At 46.1% G+C, this 15320-nt stretch overlaps 2 pseudogenes; both read right to left on the bottom strand.

The window, feature by feature from the left end:
• Positions 1 to 3585: 3585 nt before the first annotated feature.
• LOC144783252 (Golgi integral membrane protein 4-like) lies at positions 3586 to 4809 on the bottom strand (annotated as a pseudogene).
• Positions 4810 to 6016: 1207 nt separating this feature from the next.
• LOC144783250 (Golgi integral membrane protein 4-like) lies at positions 6017 to 7472 on the bottom strand (annotated as a pseudogene).
• Positions 7473 to 15320: the final 7848 nt, after the last annotated feature.

Raw genomic sequence — 15320 nt, 5'->3', positions numbered from 1 at the left:
CAAGTAATGTCCGACTAACAGCTTTACCAGTCATACGCCTGCCTATATAGCCCTGCTCAGCGTCATGAATTATGACGTTATTGTGAATTCACAGCGGCACACTGTTGCGTCAAAGCGTTTTGCGTCCCATACAGGTATCAACCCTGATGTCTACTTTAAATATGTCCGCACCCAGGACAGTGCAGCTTTTTCATCCCGTGTGTACATCACTGCACGTGCTGAGAGCCTTTCCTGTTTTTTAAAATTTCAAATTTGTCACAGCTCAGGCGTATTGTAAAGCAGGTATGCTGGACGGGGGGGAGCTTTCAATCATGGCTATTTTCCTTGATTCGCTTTGGCACGCAGTAGGCTCTGGAACAGACCATACTTCACTCAGTTCCTTTAAATCATTGGCGGAAATCCACCAACTAGTGTTCCAGATAACCCTGTAGTAGCAATCATGAAAATAATAAATGTAAGAATCTACGGAGCTCCAAGTGCATATTTCTGTGTAACAAAGATTATTCAGAAATTCCCTTTCGGATTATTACTGGTCAATCCAAATATTCTAAAGCTACAAGTAGCAGGTTAGATCATCTCCTATAAACGGTGCCCTGTTCTACTCTATTTATATTGCTTCTGTGAGCATAATTTTTACTCCTCCCATGGGCCCAGGCAGCTCAGTTGGTCCCTCGCCGCCACTGTCCACTCCCTGTTGCTCAAGGCACATCCTCACAGGCGCAGCGGAAGGGGCTCTGAAGGGCCAGGTGCGCACAGGAAAGGCTCTCAAAAACAATAATAGGGCAACCCAATATTCCCAAGGAACTGGGTATAATCAATAACACAACAAAAAATGTTCCTTAAGGAATCATTTCACATTTTTTAAAATTTCAAATTTGTAACAGCAGTGAACAAAATTCCATAACACTCAAGAGATTATTATCAAAGAACTAAATATTTTATAGTTTTTTCTCATAAGATACATAAAAACACATCTTATTCACATTGCATAGGTTTGAATCCATATGTCCATTCATGTATGGCAACTCAAATATCCACTGCTTCCCGGTTTCTGACATGTGCAGTGGTTTCTGACACTTTTCCAAAAGTATATGGACAATATTTACAAATTTGCCATATGATCTGATGGTGAAGTTTATGTTCTATAATTCTTTCAGCATCTCGTCTCCAGCCTGGATGATATCCACCGTCCTCTAGAAACGCAGGGCACTGCCATCTCTATCCTTCGCTAGCCACAGAGGCAAGGCTGGCTGTGGCAGAACTTCAAGAGACCCTGTCCGGGGTACCAATAATTTTTGGTGAGATTCTGCAGTCTGGACAGCACCTTCTGGGGTTTTCTTCCCAGAGTCTGTCGGCGTCTCCAGAGTATTCGCTTGTAGGTCAGTCTTTTCGCGAATACGCTGCAATTCATCTTTAAAGGCTCGGGAAGGCTTATTATCTAGGGCCTGTGACTGAAAATGCTGGTGCTTCAGGGCTGTGAACAGCTTGAAGCTTGGTATCCTCTGAAGAGCTTCATTCAGCTGGTGCATCTGACTCAGATGCTCCTGGGCAGCACCTTCTGGGGTTTTCTTCCCAAAGTATGTCGGTGTCTCCAGAGTATTTGCTTGTAGGCCAGTCTGTTCGCAAATAAGCTGCAATTCAGCTTTAAAGGCTCGGAAACGCGTATTATCTGGGGCATGTGACTGGAATTGCTGGTGCCTCAGGGCTGTGAACAGCTTGAAGCTTGGTATCCTCTGAAGAGCTTCATTCATCCGGCGCATCGGATTCAGCTGCTCCTGCGCACTAAGCAGCTGAAAGCTGAGATCTTCATGTGCATTCCTAAGAACCATACTTTCTTCCATTAGTTTTGATATCATAGCCAGTAGCATCCCCATGTGTTCCTCATTCTCCTGCTGGAGCTGTGCATATTTCTGTTTGTGGCTCTCCAACGGTTGCCGGTTTTCCAGCTTTAGAGAGTTAATACTGCTCATGCAAGTCTAGGAGCTGCTTCTTCACTTCTTCAATGCTGGTTCTTCAGGATCTTGTGGTGAGAGGGGAGGGCGATGAAGTGGTTCATGGCGTCTTCCTTCTCTTTGCTCAGGGCTTCCTGAGCTTCTGATTTAAATACTTCAAAATAGTCCTTGGTCTTGTTGTGCTCCGCACGCTCCTTCTGGAGGGACTGCTCCAGCCTGGCCGCTGCTCATACATCACTTCCAGCTGTGCAAAGAGCGTCTCCTGCTGCAGCTTGAACTCAAGGAGCAGTTTCATGGAGCTCTGCACTTTCTCCTGTAAGTGCTTGAACGGGTAGAGCACGGACCTCAGGCACATCAAGGTCAGCATGCAGACGCCTATCAGCAGAATATTCTTCTGCCTGCGAAATCCACAGGCCCCGGGTCCCATGCCCAGAGTGTTTGGTTCCTCGTCAGCGAGGGCCGGGCCCTCGGAATCCCGTTATCATCTTGCAAGTAATGTCCGACTAACAGCCTTACCAGTCATACGCCTGTTATATAGCCCTGCTCAGCATCATGAATTATGACGTTATTGTGAATTCACAGCAGCACACTGTTGCGTCAAAGCGCTTTGCATCCCATACAGGTATCAACCCTGATGTCTACTTTAAATATGTCCACTCCCAGGACAGTGCAGCATTGTCATCCCGTGCGTACATCACTGCACGTGCTGAGAGCCTTTCCTGTTTTTTTAAATTTCAAATTTGTCACAGCTCAGGCGTATTGTAAAGCATATATGCTGGACGGGGGTTGGGAGCTTTCAATCATGGCTATATTCCTTGATTCGCTTTGGCACGCAGTAGGCTCTGGAACAGACCATACTTCACTCAGTTCCTTTAAATCATTGGCGGAAATCCACCAACTAGTGTTCCAGATTTCCCTGTAGTAGCAATCATGAAAATAATAAATGTAAGAATCTACGGAGCTCCAAGTGCATATTTCTGTGTAACAAAGATTATTCAGAAATTCCCTTTCGGATTATTACTGGTCAATCCAAATATTCTAAAGCTACAAGTAGCAGGTTAGATCATCTCCTATAAACGGTGCCCTGTTCTACTCTATTTATATTGCTTCTGTGAGCATAATTTTTACTCCTCCCATGGGCCCAGGCAGCTCAGTTGGTCCCTCGCCGCCACTGTCCACTCCCTGTTGCTCAAGGCGCATCCTCACAGGCGCAGCGGAAGGGGCTCTGAAGGGCCAGGTGCGCACAGGAAAGGCTCTCAAAAACAATAATAGGGCAACCCAATATTCCCAAGGAACTGGGTATAATCAATAACACAACAAAAAATGTTCCTTAAGGAATCATTTCACGTTTTTTTAAATTTCAAATTTGTCACAGCAGTGAACAAAATTCCACAACGCTCAAGAGATTATTATCAAAGAACCAAATATTTTATAGTTTTTTCTCATAAGATACATAAAAACACATCTTATTCACATCGCATAGGTATGAATCCATATGTCCATTCATGTATGGCAACTCAAATATCCACTGCTTCCCGGTTTCTGACATGTGCAGTGGTTTCTGACACTTTTTCGAAAGTATATGGACAATATTTACAAATTTGCCATATGATCTGATGGTGAAGTTTATGTTCTATAATTTTTTCAGCATCTCGTCTCCAGCCTGGATGCTATCCACCGACCTCTAGAAACGCAGGCCACTGCCATCTCTATCATTCGCTAGCCACAGAGACAAGGCTGGCTGTGGCAGAACTTCAAGAGACCCTGTCCGGGGTACCAATAATTTTCGGTGAGATTCTGCAGTCTGGACAGCACCTTCTGGGGTTTTCTTCCCAGAGTCTGTCGGCGTCTCCAGAGTATTCACTTGTAGGTCAGTCTTTTCGCGAATACGCTGCAATTCATCTTTAAAGGCTCGGGAACGCTTATTATCTGGGGCCTGTAACTGAAAATGCTGGTGATTCACGGCTGTGAACAGCTTGAAGCTTGATATCCTCTGAAGAGCTTCATTCAGGACTCAGATGCTCCTGGGCAGCACCTTCTGGGGTTTTCTTCCCAGAGTATGTCGGTGTCTCCAGAGTATTTGCTTGTAGGCCAGTCTGTTCGCGAATAAGCTTCAATTCAGCTTTAAAGGCTCGGAAACACTTATTATCTGGGGCCTGTGACTGGAATTGCTGGTGCCTCAGGGCTGTAAACAGCTTGAAGCTTGGTATCCTCTGAAGAGCTTCATTATTCCGGCGCATCGGATTCATCTGTTCCTGCGCACTAAGAAGCTGAGAGCTGAGCTCTTCATGTGCATTCCTAAGAACCATACTTTCTTCCATTAGTTTCGATATCATAGCCAGCAGCATCCCCACGTGTTCCTCATTCTCCCGCTGGAGCTGTGCATATTTCTGTTTGTGGCTCTCCAACGTTTGCCGGTTTCCAGCTTTAGAGAGTTAATGCTGCTCATGCAAGTCCAGGAGCTGCTTCTTCACTTCTTCATGCTGGTTCTTCAGGATCTTGTGGTGAGAGGGGAGGGCGACGAAGTGGTTCATGGCGTCTTCCTTCTCTTTGCTCAGGGCTTCTTGAGCTTCTGATTTAAATACTTCAAAATCGTCCTTGGTCTTTTTGTGCTCCGCACGCTCCTTCTGGAGGGACTGCTCCAGCCTGGCCGCTGCTCATACATCACTTCCAGCTGCGCAAAGAGCGTCTCCTGCTGCAGCTTGAACTCCAGGAGCAGGTTCACTGAGCTCTGCTCTTTCTCCTGTAAGTGCTTGAACAGGTAGAGCACGGACCTCAGGCACATCAAGGTTAGCATGCAGACGCCTATCAGCAGAATATTCTTCTACCTGCGAAATCCACAGGCCCCAGGTCCCATGCCCAGAGAGTTTGGTTCCTCGTCAGCTAGGGACAGGCCCTCGGACTCCCGTTATCATCTTGCAAGTAATGTCCGACTAACAGCTTTACCAGTCATACGCCTGCCTATATAGCCCTGCTCAGCGTCATGAATTATGACGTTATTGTGAATTCACAGCGGCACACTGTTGCGTCAAAGCGCTTTGCGTCCCATACAGGTATCAACCCTGATGTCTACTTTAAATATGTCCGCACCCAGGACAGTGCAGCTTTGTCATCCCGTGTGTACATCACTGCACGTGCTGAGAGCCTTTCCTGTTTTTTAAAATTTCAAATTTGTCACAGCTCAGGCGTATTCTAAAGCAGGTATGCTGGACGGGCGGGGGGAGCTTTCACTCATGGCTATTTTCCTTGATTTGCTTTGGCACGCAGTAGGCTCTGGAACAGACCATACTTCACTCAGTTCCTTTAAATCATTGGCGGAAATCAACCAACTAGTGTTCCAGATAACCCTGTAGTAGCAATCATGAAAATAATAAATGTAAGAATCTACGAAGCTCCAAGTGCATATTTCTGTGTAACAAAGATTATTCAGAAATTCCCTTTCGGATTATTACTGGTCAATCCAAATATTCTAAAGCTACAAGTAGCAAGGTAGATCATCTCCTATAAACGGTGCCCTGTTCTACTCTATTTATATTGCTTCTGTGAGCATAATTTTTACTCCTCCCATGGGCCCAGGCAGCTCAGTTGGTCCCTCGCCGCCACTGTCCACTCCCTGTTGCTCAAGGCGCATCCTCACAGGCGCAGCGGAAGGGGCTCTGAAGGGCCAGGTGCGCACAGGAAAGACTCTCAAAAACAATAATAGGGCAACCCAATATTCCCAAGGAACTGGGTATAATCAATAACACAACAAAAAATGTTCCTTAAGGAATCATTTCACGTTTTTTAAAATTTCAAATTTGTCACAGCAGTGAACAAAATTCCACAACACTCAAGAGATTATTATCCAAGAATCAAATATTTTATAGTTTTTTCTCATAAGATACATAAAAACACATCTTATTCACATCGCATAGGTATGAATCCATATGTCCATTCATGTATGGCAACTCAAATATCCACTGCTTCCCGGTTTCTGACATGCGCAGTGGTTTCTGGCACTTTTTCGAAAGAATATGGACAATATTTACAAATTTGCCAGATGATCTGATGGTGATGTTTATGTTCTATAATTCTTTCAGCATCTCGTCTCCAGCCTGGATGCTATCCACCGTCCTCTAGAAACGCAGGGCACTGCCATCTCTATCCTTCGCTAGCCACAGAGGCAAGGCTGGCTGTGGCAGAACTTCAAGAGACCCTGTCCGGGGTACCAATAATTTTTGGTGAGATTCTGCAGTCTGGACAGCACCTTCTGGGGTTTTCTTCCCAGAGTCTCTTAGCGTCTCCAGAGTATTCGCTTGTAGGTCAGTCTTTTCGCGAATACGCTGCAATTCATCTTTAAAGGCTCTGGAAGGCTTATTATCTAGGGCCTGTGACTGAAAATGCTGGTGCTTCAGGGCTGTGAACAGCTTGAAGCTTGGTATCCTCTGAAGAGCTTCATTCAGCTGGTGCATCTGACTCAGATGCTCCTGGGCAGCACCTTCTGGGGTTTTCTTCCCAGAGTATGTCGGTGTCTCCAGAGTATTCGCTTGTAGGTCAGTCTTTTCGCGAATACGCTGCAATTCATCTTTAAAGGCTCGGGAACGCTTATTATCTGGGGCCTGTAACTGAAAATGCTGGTGATTCACGGCTGTGAACAGCTTGAAGCTTGATATCCTCTGAAGAGCTTCATTCAGGACTCAGATGCTCCTGGGCAGCACCTTCTGGGGTTTTCTTCCCAGAGTATGTCGGTGTCTCCAGAGTATTTGCTTGTAGGCCAGTCTGTTTGCGAATAAGCTGCAATTCAGCTTTAAAGGCTCGGAAACACTTATTATCTGGGGCCTGTGACTGGAATTGCTGGTGCCTCAGGGCTGTAAACAGCTTGAAGCTTGGTATCCTCTGAAGAGCTTCATTATTCCGGCGCATCGGATTCATCTGTCCCTGCGCACTAAGTAGCTGAGAGCTGAGCTCTTCATGTGCATTCCTAAGAACCATACTTTCTTCCATTAGTTTCGTTATCATGGCCAGCAGCATCCCCACGTGTTCCTCATTCTCCCGCTGGAGCTGTGCATATTTCTGTTTGTGGCTCTCCAACGTTTGCCGGTTTTCCAGCTTTAGAGAGTTAATACTGCTCATGCAAGTCCAGGAGCTGCTTCTTCACTTCTTCATGCTGGTTCTTCAGGATCTTGTGGTGAGAGGGGAGGGCGACGAAGTGGTTCATGGCATCTTCTTTCTCTTTGCTCAGGGCTTCCTGAGCTTCTGATTTAAATACTTCAAAATCGTCCTTGGTCTTTTTGGGCTCCGCACGCTCCATCTGGAGGGACTGCTCCAGCCTGGCCGCTGCTCATACATCACTTCCAGCTGCGCAAAGAGCATCTCCTGCTGCGGCTTGAACTCCAGGAACAGGTTCACGGAGCTCTGCACTTTCTCCTGTAAGTGCTTGAACAGGTAGAGCACGGACCTCAGGCACATCAAGGTCAGCATGCAGACGCCTTTCAGCAGAATTTTCTTCTGCCTGCGAAACCCACAGGCCCCGGGTCCCATGCCCAGAGAGTTTGGTTCCTCGTCAGCGAGGGCCGGGCCCTCGGACTCCCATTATCATCTTGCAAGTAATGTCCGACTAACAGCCTTACCAGTCATACGCCTGCCTATATAGCCCTGCTCAGCGTCATGAATTATGACATTATTGTGAATTCACAGGAGCACACTGTTGCGTCAAAGCGCTTTGCGTCCCATACAGGTATCAACCCTGATGTCTACTTTAAATATGTCCGAACCCAGGACAGTGCAGCTTTGTCATCCCGTGTGTACATCACTGCACGTGCTGAGAGCTTTTTCTGTTTTTTAAAATTTCAAATTTGTCACAGCTCAGGCGTTTTGTAAAGGAGGTATGCTGGACGGGGGGAGCTTTCAATCATGGCTATTTTCCTTGATTCACTTTGGCACGCAGTAGGCTCTGGAACAGACCATACTTCACTCAGTTCCTTTGAATCATTGACGGAAATCCACCAACTAGTGTTCCAGATAACCCTGTAGTAGCAATCATGAAAATAATAAATGTAAGAATCTACGAAGCTCCAAGTGCACACTTCTGTGTAACAAAGATTATTCAGAAATTCCCTTTCGGATTATTACTGGTCAATCCAAATATTCTAAAGCTACAAGTAGCAGGTTAGATCATCTCCTATAAACGGTGCCCTGTTCTACTCTATTTATATTGCTTCTGTGAGCATAATTTTTATTCCTCCCATGGGCCCAGGCAGCTCAGTTGGTCCCTCGCCGCCACTGTCCACTCCCTGTTGCTCAAGGCGCATCCTCACAGGCGCAGCGGAAGGGGCTCTGAAGGGCCAGGTGCGCACAGGAAAGGCTCTCAAAAACAATAATAGGGCAACCCAATATTCCCAAGGAACTGGGTATAATCAATAACACAACAAAAAATGTTCCTTAAGGAATCATTTCACGTTTTTTAAAATTTCAAATTTGTCACAGCAGTGAACAAAATTCCATAACACTCAAGAGATTATTATCAAAGAACCAAATATTTTATCGTTTTTCTCATAAGATACATAAAAACACATCTAATTCACATCGCATAGGTATGAATCCATATGTCCATTCATGTATGGCAACTCAAATATCCACTGCTTCCCGGTTTCTGACATGTGCAGTGGTTTCTGACACTTTTTCAAAAGTATATGGACAATATTTACAAATTTGCCATATGATCTGATGGTGAAGTTTATGTTCTATAATTCTTTCAGCATCTCGTCTCCAGCCTGGATGCTATCCACCGTCCTCTAGAAGTGCAGGGCACTGCCATCTCTATCCTTCGCTAACCACAGAGGCAAGGCTGGCTGTGGCAGAACTTCAAGAGACCCAGTCCAGGGTACCAATAATTTTCGGTGAGATTCTGCAGTCTGGACAGCACCTTCTGGGGTTTTCTTCCCAGAGTCTGTCGGCGTCTCCAGAGTATTCGCTTGTAGGTCAGTCTTTTCGCGAATACGCTGCAATTCATCTTTAAAGGCTCGGGAACGCTTATTATCTGGGGCCTGTAACTGAAAATGCTGGTGATTCACGGCTGTGAACAGCTTGAAGCTTGGTATCCTCTGAAGAGCTTCATTCAGGACTCAGATGCTCCTGGGCAGCACCTTCTGGGGTTTTCTTCCCAGAATCTGTCGGCGTCTCCAGAGTATTCGCTTGAAATGTCAGTCTTTTTGAGAATACGCTGCAATTCATCTTTAAAGGCTCGGGAACGCTTATTATCTGGGGCCTGTGACTGAAAATGCTGGTGCTTCAGGGCTGTGAACAGCTTGAAGCTTGGTATCCTCTGAAGAGCTTCATTCAGCTGGTGCATCTGATTCAGATGCTCCTGGGCAGCACCTTCTGGGGTTTTCTTCCCAGAGTATGTCAGTGTCTCCAGAGTATTTGCTTGTAGGCCAGTCTGTTCGCGAATAAGCTACAATTCAGCTTTAAAGGCTCGGAAACGCTTATTATCTGGGGCCTGTGACTGGAATTGCTGGTGCCTCAGGGCTTTGAACAGCTTGAAGCTTGGTATCCTCTGAAGAGCTTCATTCATCCGGCGCATCGGTTTCAGCTGCTCCTGCGCACTTAGCAGCTGAGAGCTGAGCTCTTCATGTGCATTCCTAAGAACCATACTTTCTTCCATTAGTTTCGATATCATAGCCAGCAGCATCCCCACGTGTTCCTCATTCTCCCGCTGGAGCTGTGCATATTTCTGTTTGTGGCTCTCCAACGTTTGCCGGTTTTCCAGCTTTAGAGAGTTAATACTGCTCATGCAAGTCCAGGAGCTGCTTCTTCACTTCTTAATGCTGGTTCTTCAGGATCTTGTGGTGAGAGGGAAGGGCGACGAAGTGGTTCATGGCGTCTTCCTTCTCTTTGCTCAGGGCTTCTTGAGCTTCTGATTTAAATACTTCAAAATCGTCCTTGGTCTTTTTGTGCTCCGCACGCTCCTTCTGGAGTGACTGCTCCTGCCTGGCCGCTGCTCATACATCACTTCCAGCTGCGCAAAGAGCGTCTCCCGCTGCAGCTTGAACTCCAGGAGCAGGTTCACGGAGCTCTGCTCTTTCGCCTGTAAGTGCTTGAACAGGTAGAGCACGGACCTCAGGCACATCAAGGTTAGCATGCAGACGCCTATCAGCAGAATATTCTTCTGCCTGCGAAATCCACAGGCCCCAGGTCCCATGCCCAGAGAGTTTGGTTCCTCGTCAGCTAGGGCCAGGCCCTTGGACTCCCGTTATCATCTTGCAAGTAATGTCCGACTAACAGCTTTACCAGTCATACGCCTGCCTATATAGCCCTGCTCAGTGTCATGAATTATGACGTTATTGTGAATTCACAGTGGCACACTGTTGCGTCAAAGCGCTTTGTGTCCCATACAGGTATCAACCCTGATGTCTACTTTAAATATGTCCGCACCCAGGACAGTGCAGCTTTGTCATCCCGTGTGTACATCACTGCACGTGCTGAGAGCCTTTCCTGTTTTTTAAAATTTCAAATTTGTCACAGCTCAGGCGTATTGTAAAGCAGGTATGCTGGACGGGGGGGAGCTTTCAATCATGGCTATTTTCCTTGATTCGCTTTGGCACGCAGTAGGCTCTGGAACAGACCATACTTCACTCAGTTCCTTTAAATCATTGGCGGAAATCCACCAACTAGTGTTCCAGATAACCCTGTAGTAGCAATCATGAAAATAATAAATGTAAGAATCTACGAAGCTCCAAGTGCATATTTCTGTGTAACAAAGATTATTCAAAAATTCCCTTTCGGATTATTACTGGTCAATCCAAATATTCTAAAGCTACAAGTAGCAGGTTAGATCATCTCCTATAAACGGTGCCCTGTTCTACTCTATTTATATTGCTTCTGTGAGCATAATTTTTACTCCTCCCATGGGCCCAGGCAGCTCAGTTGGTCCCTCGCCACCACTGTCCACTCCCTGTTGCTCAAGCCGCATCCTCACAGGCGCAGCGGAAGGGGCTCTGAAGGGCCAGGTGCGCACAGGAAAGGCTCTCAAAAACAATAATAGGGCAACCCAATATTCCCAAGGAACTGGGTATAATCAATAACACAACAAAAAATGTTCCTTAAGGAATCATTTCACATTTTTTTAAATTTCAAATTTGTAACAGCAGTGAACAAAATTCCATAACACTCAAGAGATTATTATCAAAGAACCAAATATTTTATAGTTTTTTCTCATAAGATACATAAAAACACATCTTATTCACATTGCATAGGTTTGAATCCATATGTCCATTCATGTATGGCAACTCAAATATCCACTGCTTCCCGGTTTCTGACATGTGCAGTGGTTTCTGACACTTTTCCAAAAGTATATGGACAATATTTACAAATTTGCCATATGATCTGATGGTGAAGTTTATGTTCTATAATTCTTTCAGCATCTCGTCTCCAGCCTGGATGCTATCCACCGTCCTCTAGAAACGCAGGGCACTGCCATCTCTATCCTTCGCTAGCCACAGAGGCAAGGCTGGCTGTGGCAGAACTTCAAGAGACCCTGTCCGGGGTACCAATATTTTTGGGTGAGATTCTGCAGTCTGGACAGCACCTTCTGGGGTTTTCTTCCCAGAGTCTGTCGGCGTCTCCAGAGTATTCGCTTGTAGGTCAGTCTTTTCGCGAATACGCTGCAATTCATCTTTAAAGGCTCGGGAAGGCTTATTATCTAGGGCCTGTGACTGAAAATGCTGGTGCTTCAGGGCTGTGAACAGCTTGAAGCTTGGTATCCTCTGAAGAGCTTCATTCAGCTGGTGCATCTGACTCAGATGCTCCTGGGCAGCACCTTCTGGGGTTTTCTTCCCAGAGTATGTCGGTGTCTCCAGAGTATTTGCTTGTAGGCCAGTCTGTTCGCAAATAAGCTGCAATTCAGCTTTAAAGACTCAGAAACGCGTATTATCTGGGGCATGTGACTGGAATTGCTGGTGCCTCAGGGCTGTGAACAGCTTGAAGCTTGGTATCCTCTGAAGAGCTTCATTCATCCGGCGCATCGGATTCAGCTGCTCCTGCGCACTAAGCAGCTGAGAGCTGAGCTCTTCATGTGCATTCCTAAGAACCATACTTTCTTCCATTAGTTTCGATATCATAGCCAGCAGCATCCCCACGTGTTCCTCATTCTCCCGCTGAAGCTGTGCATATTTCTGTTTGTGGCTCTCCAACGTTTGCCGGTTTTCCAGCTTTAGAGAGTTAATACTGCTCATTCAAGTCCAGGAGCTGCTTCTTCACTTCATCATGATGGTTCTTCAGGATCTTGTGGTGAGAGAGGAGGGCGAGGAAGTGGTTCATGGCGTCTTCCTTCTCTTTGCTCAGGGCTTCTTGAGTTTCTGATTTAAATACTTCAAAATCGTCCTTGGTCTTTTTGTGCTCCACACGCTCCTTCTGGAGGGACTGCTCCAGCCTGGCCGCTGCTCATACATCACTTCCAGCTGCGCAAAGAGCGTCTCCTGCTGCAGCTTGAACTCCAGGAGCAGGTTCACGGAGCTCTGCACTTTCTCCTGTAAGTGCTTGAACAGGTAGAGCACGGACCTCAGGCACATCAAGGTCAGCATGCAGACGCCTATCAGCAGAATATTCTTCTGCCTGCGAAATCCACAGGCCCCGGATCCCATGCCCAGAGAGTTTGGTTCCTCGTCAGCGAGGGCCAGGCCATCGGACTCCCGTTATCATCTTGCAAGTAATGTCCGACTAACAACCTTACCAGTCATACGCCTGCCTATATAGCCCTGCTCAGCGTCATGAATTATGACGTTATTGTGAATTCACAGCGGCACACTGTTGCGTCAAAGCGCTTTGCGATCCATACAGGTATCAACCCTGATGTCTACTTTAAATATGTCCGCACCCAGGACAGTGCAGCTTTGTCATCCCGTGTGTACATCATTGCACGTGCTGAGAGCCTTTCCTGTTTTTTAAAATTTCAAATTTGTCACTGCTCAGGCGTATTGTAAAGCAGATATGCTGGACGGGGGGGAGCTTTCAATCATGGCTATTTTCCTTGATTCGCTTTGGCACGCAGTAGGCTCTGGAACAGACCATACTTCACTGAGTTCCTTTAAATCATTGGCGGAAATCCACCAACTAGTGTTCCAGATAACCCTGTAGTAGCAATCATGAAAATAATAAATGTAAGAATCTACGAAGCTCAAAGGGCATACTTCTGTGTAACAAAGATTATTCAGAAATTCCCTTTCGTATTATTACTGGTCAATCCAAATATTCTAAAGCTACAAGTAGCAGGTTAGATCATCTCCTATAAACGGTGCTCTGTTCTATTCTATTTATATTGCTTCTGTGAGCATCATTTTTATTCCTCCCATGGGCCCAGGCAGCTCAGTTGGTCCCTCGCCGCCACTGTCCACTCCCTGTTGCTCAAGGCGCATCCTCACAGGCGCAGCCAAAGGAGCTCTGAAGGGCCACGTGAGCACAGGAAAGGCTCTCAAAAACAATAATAGGGCAACCCAATATTCCCAAGGAACTGGGTATAATCAATAACACAACAAAAAATGTTCCTTAAGGAATCATTTCACGTTTTTTTTAATTTCAGATTTTTCACAGCAGTGAACAAAATTCCATAACACTCAAGAGATTATTATCAAAGACAACAAGAGAGATGACTGGGCTGTTCCTAGGGGGAGAAAAAAAGAAGGAGAAGGTCACTAAGGTATAAGGGCTAGTGCTCAATGGAGGACCACCCCTGGGTATCCAATTTGTTGGATATAATGGCCTCACACACCCTTGCGAGTGTCATGCTTCATCATAGGCAATGCTCCTCGTCGGGCAGGCGGTGCAATGCCCAACGGGCTCACCTCAAAGAGGGGCTCTTTATCGGAGATCTTTTATCCAACTGCCTATGGGTGAAGTGGGGGTGAGGGGCCAGGACAGAGTAGATAGTGCGGGTAAGGATAAAATGTGGTACAAGGTACCGGAAAACAATTTTATTCTGGTGGTCCTCTACCATAATTAAAATCAAGGGCAACCGGTGTTCATGGGAACTTTGGTTTCCCAGGTTGGACCGGGACTAAAGTGCAAATGGTGTAGTCAACATGTTTCTCGCTTCTAGTACATTGACTGCGATTCTTCAGGACCTAGTAAAAAACTACAATCTACAAAACATGACCTAATGATTAGTATCAGTGTTAAATACAGCACATAAGTTGTACTACCTGTTTGACCCTGCTCTTGCCTAAAGAGGGGAGACAAAGGAGAACATTACCACAGGTAAGTAACAACATGTGACCCTGTAGTGACCGTGAACACACTGTGAAAAAGTGACATACTAGTGGAGATAGTGACTAGTATGTGGTTAAAAACAAGTTAAAAAACTGGTAGCAGCAGTATCCATTAAAACTTAATCGCAGACCCAGGGGATCGGAAATACTGTTACTTACCTAAAGGTTAGAGTTATGGGGTGTCAACAGTACCCGGTGGGTCTGACATCAAGGGAGAAGCAATAGGGGTTGAGGCTGAGGAGGGAAGGATAAGGGTGGGCTGGTATTAAGGTAAGTAGTAACCCTAGATACATGTTTTTCCAGTAGTTAGAGCCCCAGTGTTGGCGTTGTATAGATGGTACACTTACTTTCTACTGCTTGTGTCAGGGCCAGTAATGCCTACCCATCTCACCGGGTCCGGATAGTGGAGAGCCGGTCGTGTTTCTCCTTATTAAGTAGCAAACCGGGTGTGATCTAAGAATCCCAAACAGGAAGTAGAACTCCCCGGTAGGTCATGTGCTTAAGGTGGTTGATCGGGCGGCCATGATGGAGTGGAGGGTAGTGTATAAAAAAAGTAAGTAAATATAGCCTGGGTTTTATCGCTATGTGGCAACGTTGTGCAGTGGTAAGCGAATTAGCCATATTCTGTCTGGTCTCTTAACCTGGCATTTATTCAGTGTTGTTAGACAGATATTGTCACAGGAATCAACCATAGTCTCAAATATTGGGGCAAACCAGAGGAAGTACATTGAACTAGGCATAGGTCGCTAGGCAGATAAGGGATGTATATGCAGAGACGTGTTCACAGAGCGCTCCATGGAATATCCTCATTCAATCCCCGGCTATCTGTGGATAATCGGTGTATCCACCTCTGTTCCATCAGGAAAAGATTGTGCTTGGATCTGTCTGGGGAGGTTTCAAGAACTAGCCAGGACAATGAGTCAGCCGTGTGGTTCTGTTCTAAGTAGTGTCTGCACATCTTAGTGTTTGTTTTCTTGCAACGGAAGTTGCTTCTATGTTCAAAGATTCGGATTTTGACGGGGCGGGAGGTCATGCCCACGTATTGGAGACCGCATGGGCATCTCAATAAGTAGATGCAGTTGGGAATGTTGCAGTTCGTGTGACCCCGTAATTCCCAGCTGAAGGTGTC

This window comes from Lissotriton helveticus, chromosome 9, assembly GCF_964261635.1.
Source record: "Lissotriton helveticus chromosome 9, aLisHel1.1, whole genome shotgun sequence".
In the NCBI taxonomy this organism is placed as follows: domain Eukaryota; kingdom Metazoa; phylum Chordata; class Amphibia; order Caudata; family Salamandridae; genus Lissotriton; species Lissotriton helveticus.
This window is presented reverse-complemented; position numbering and strand designations above follow the sequence as displayed.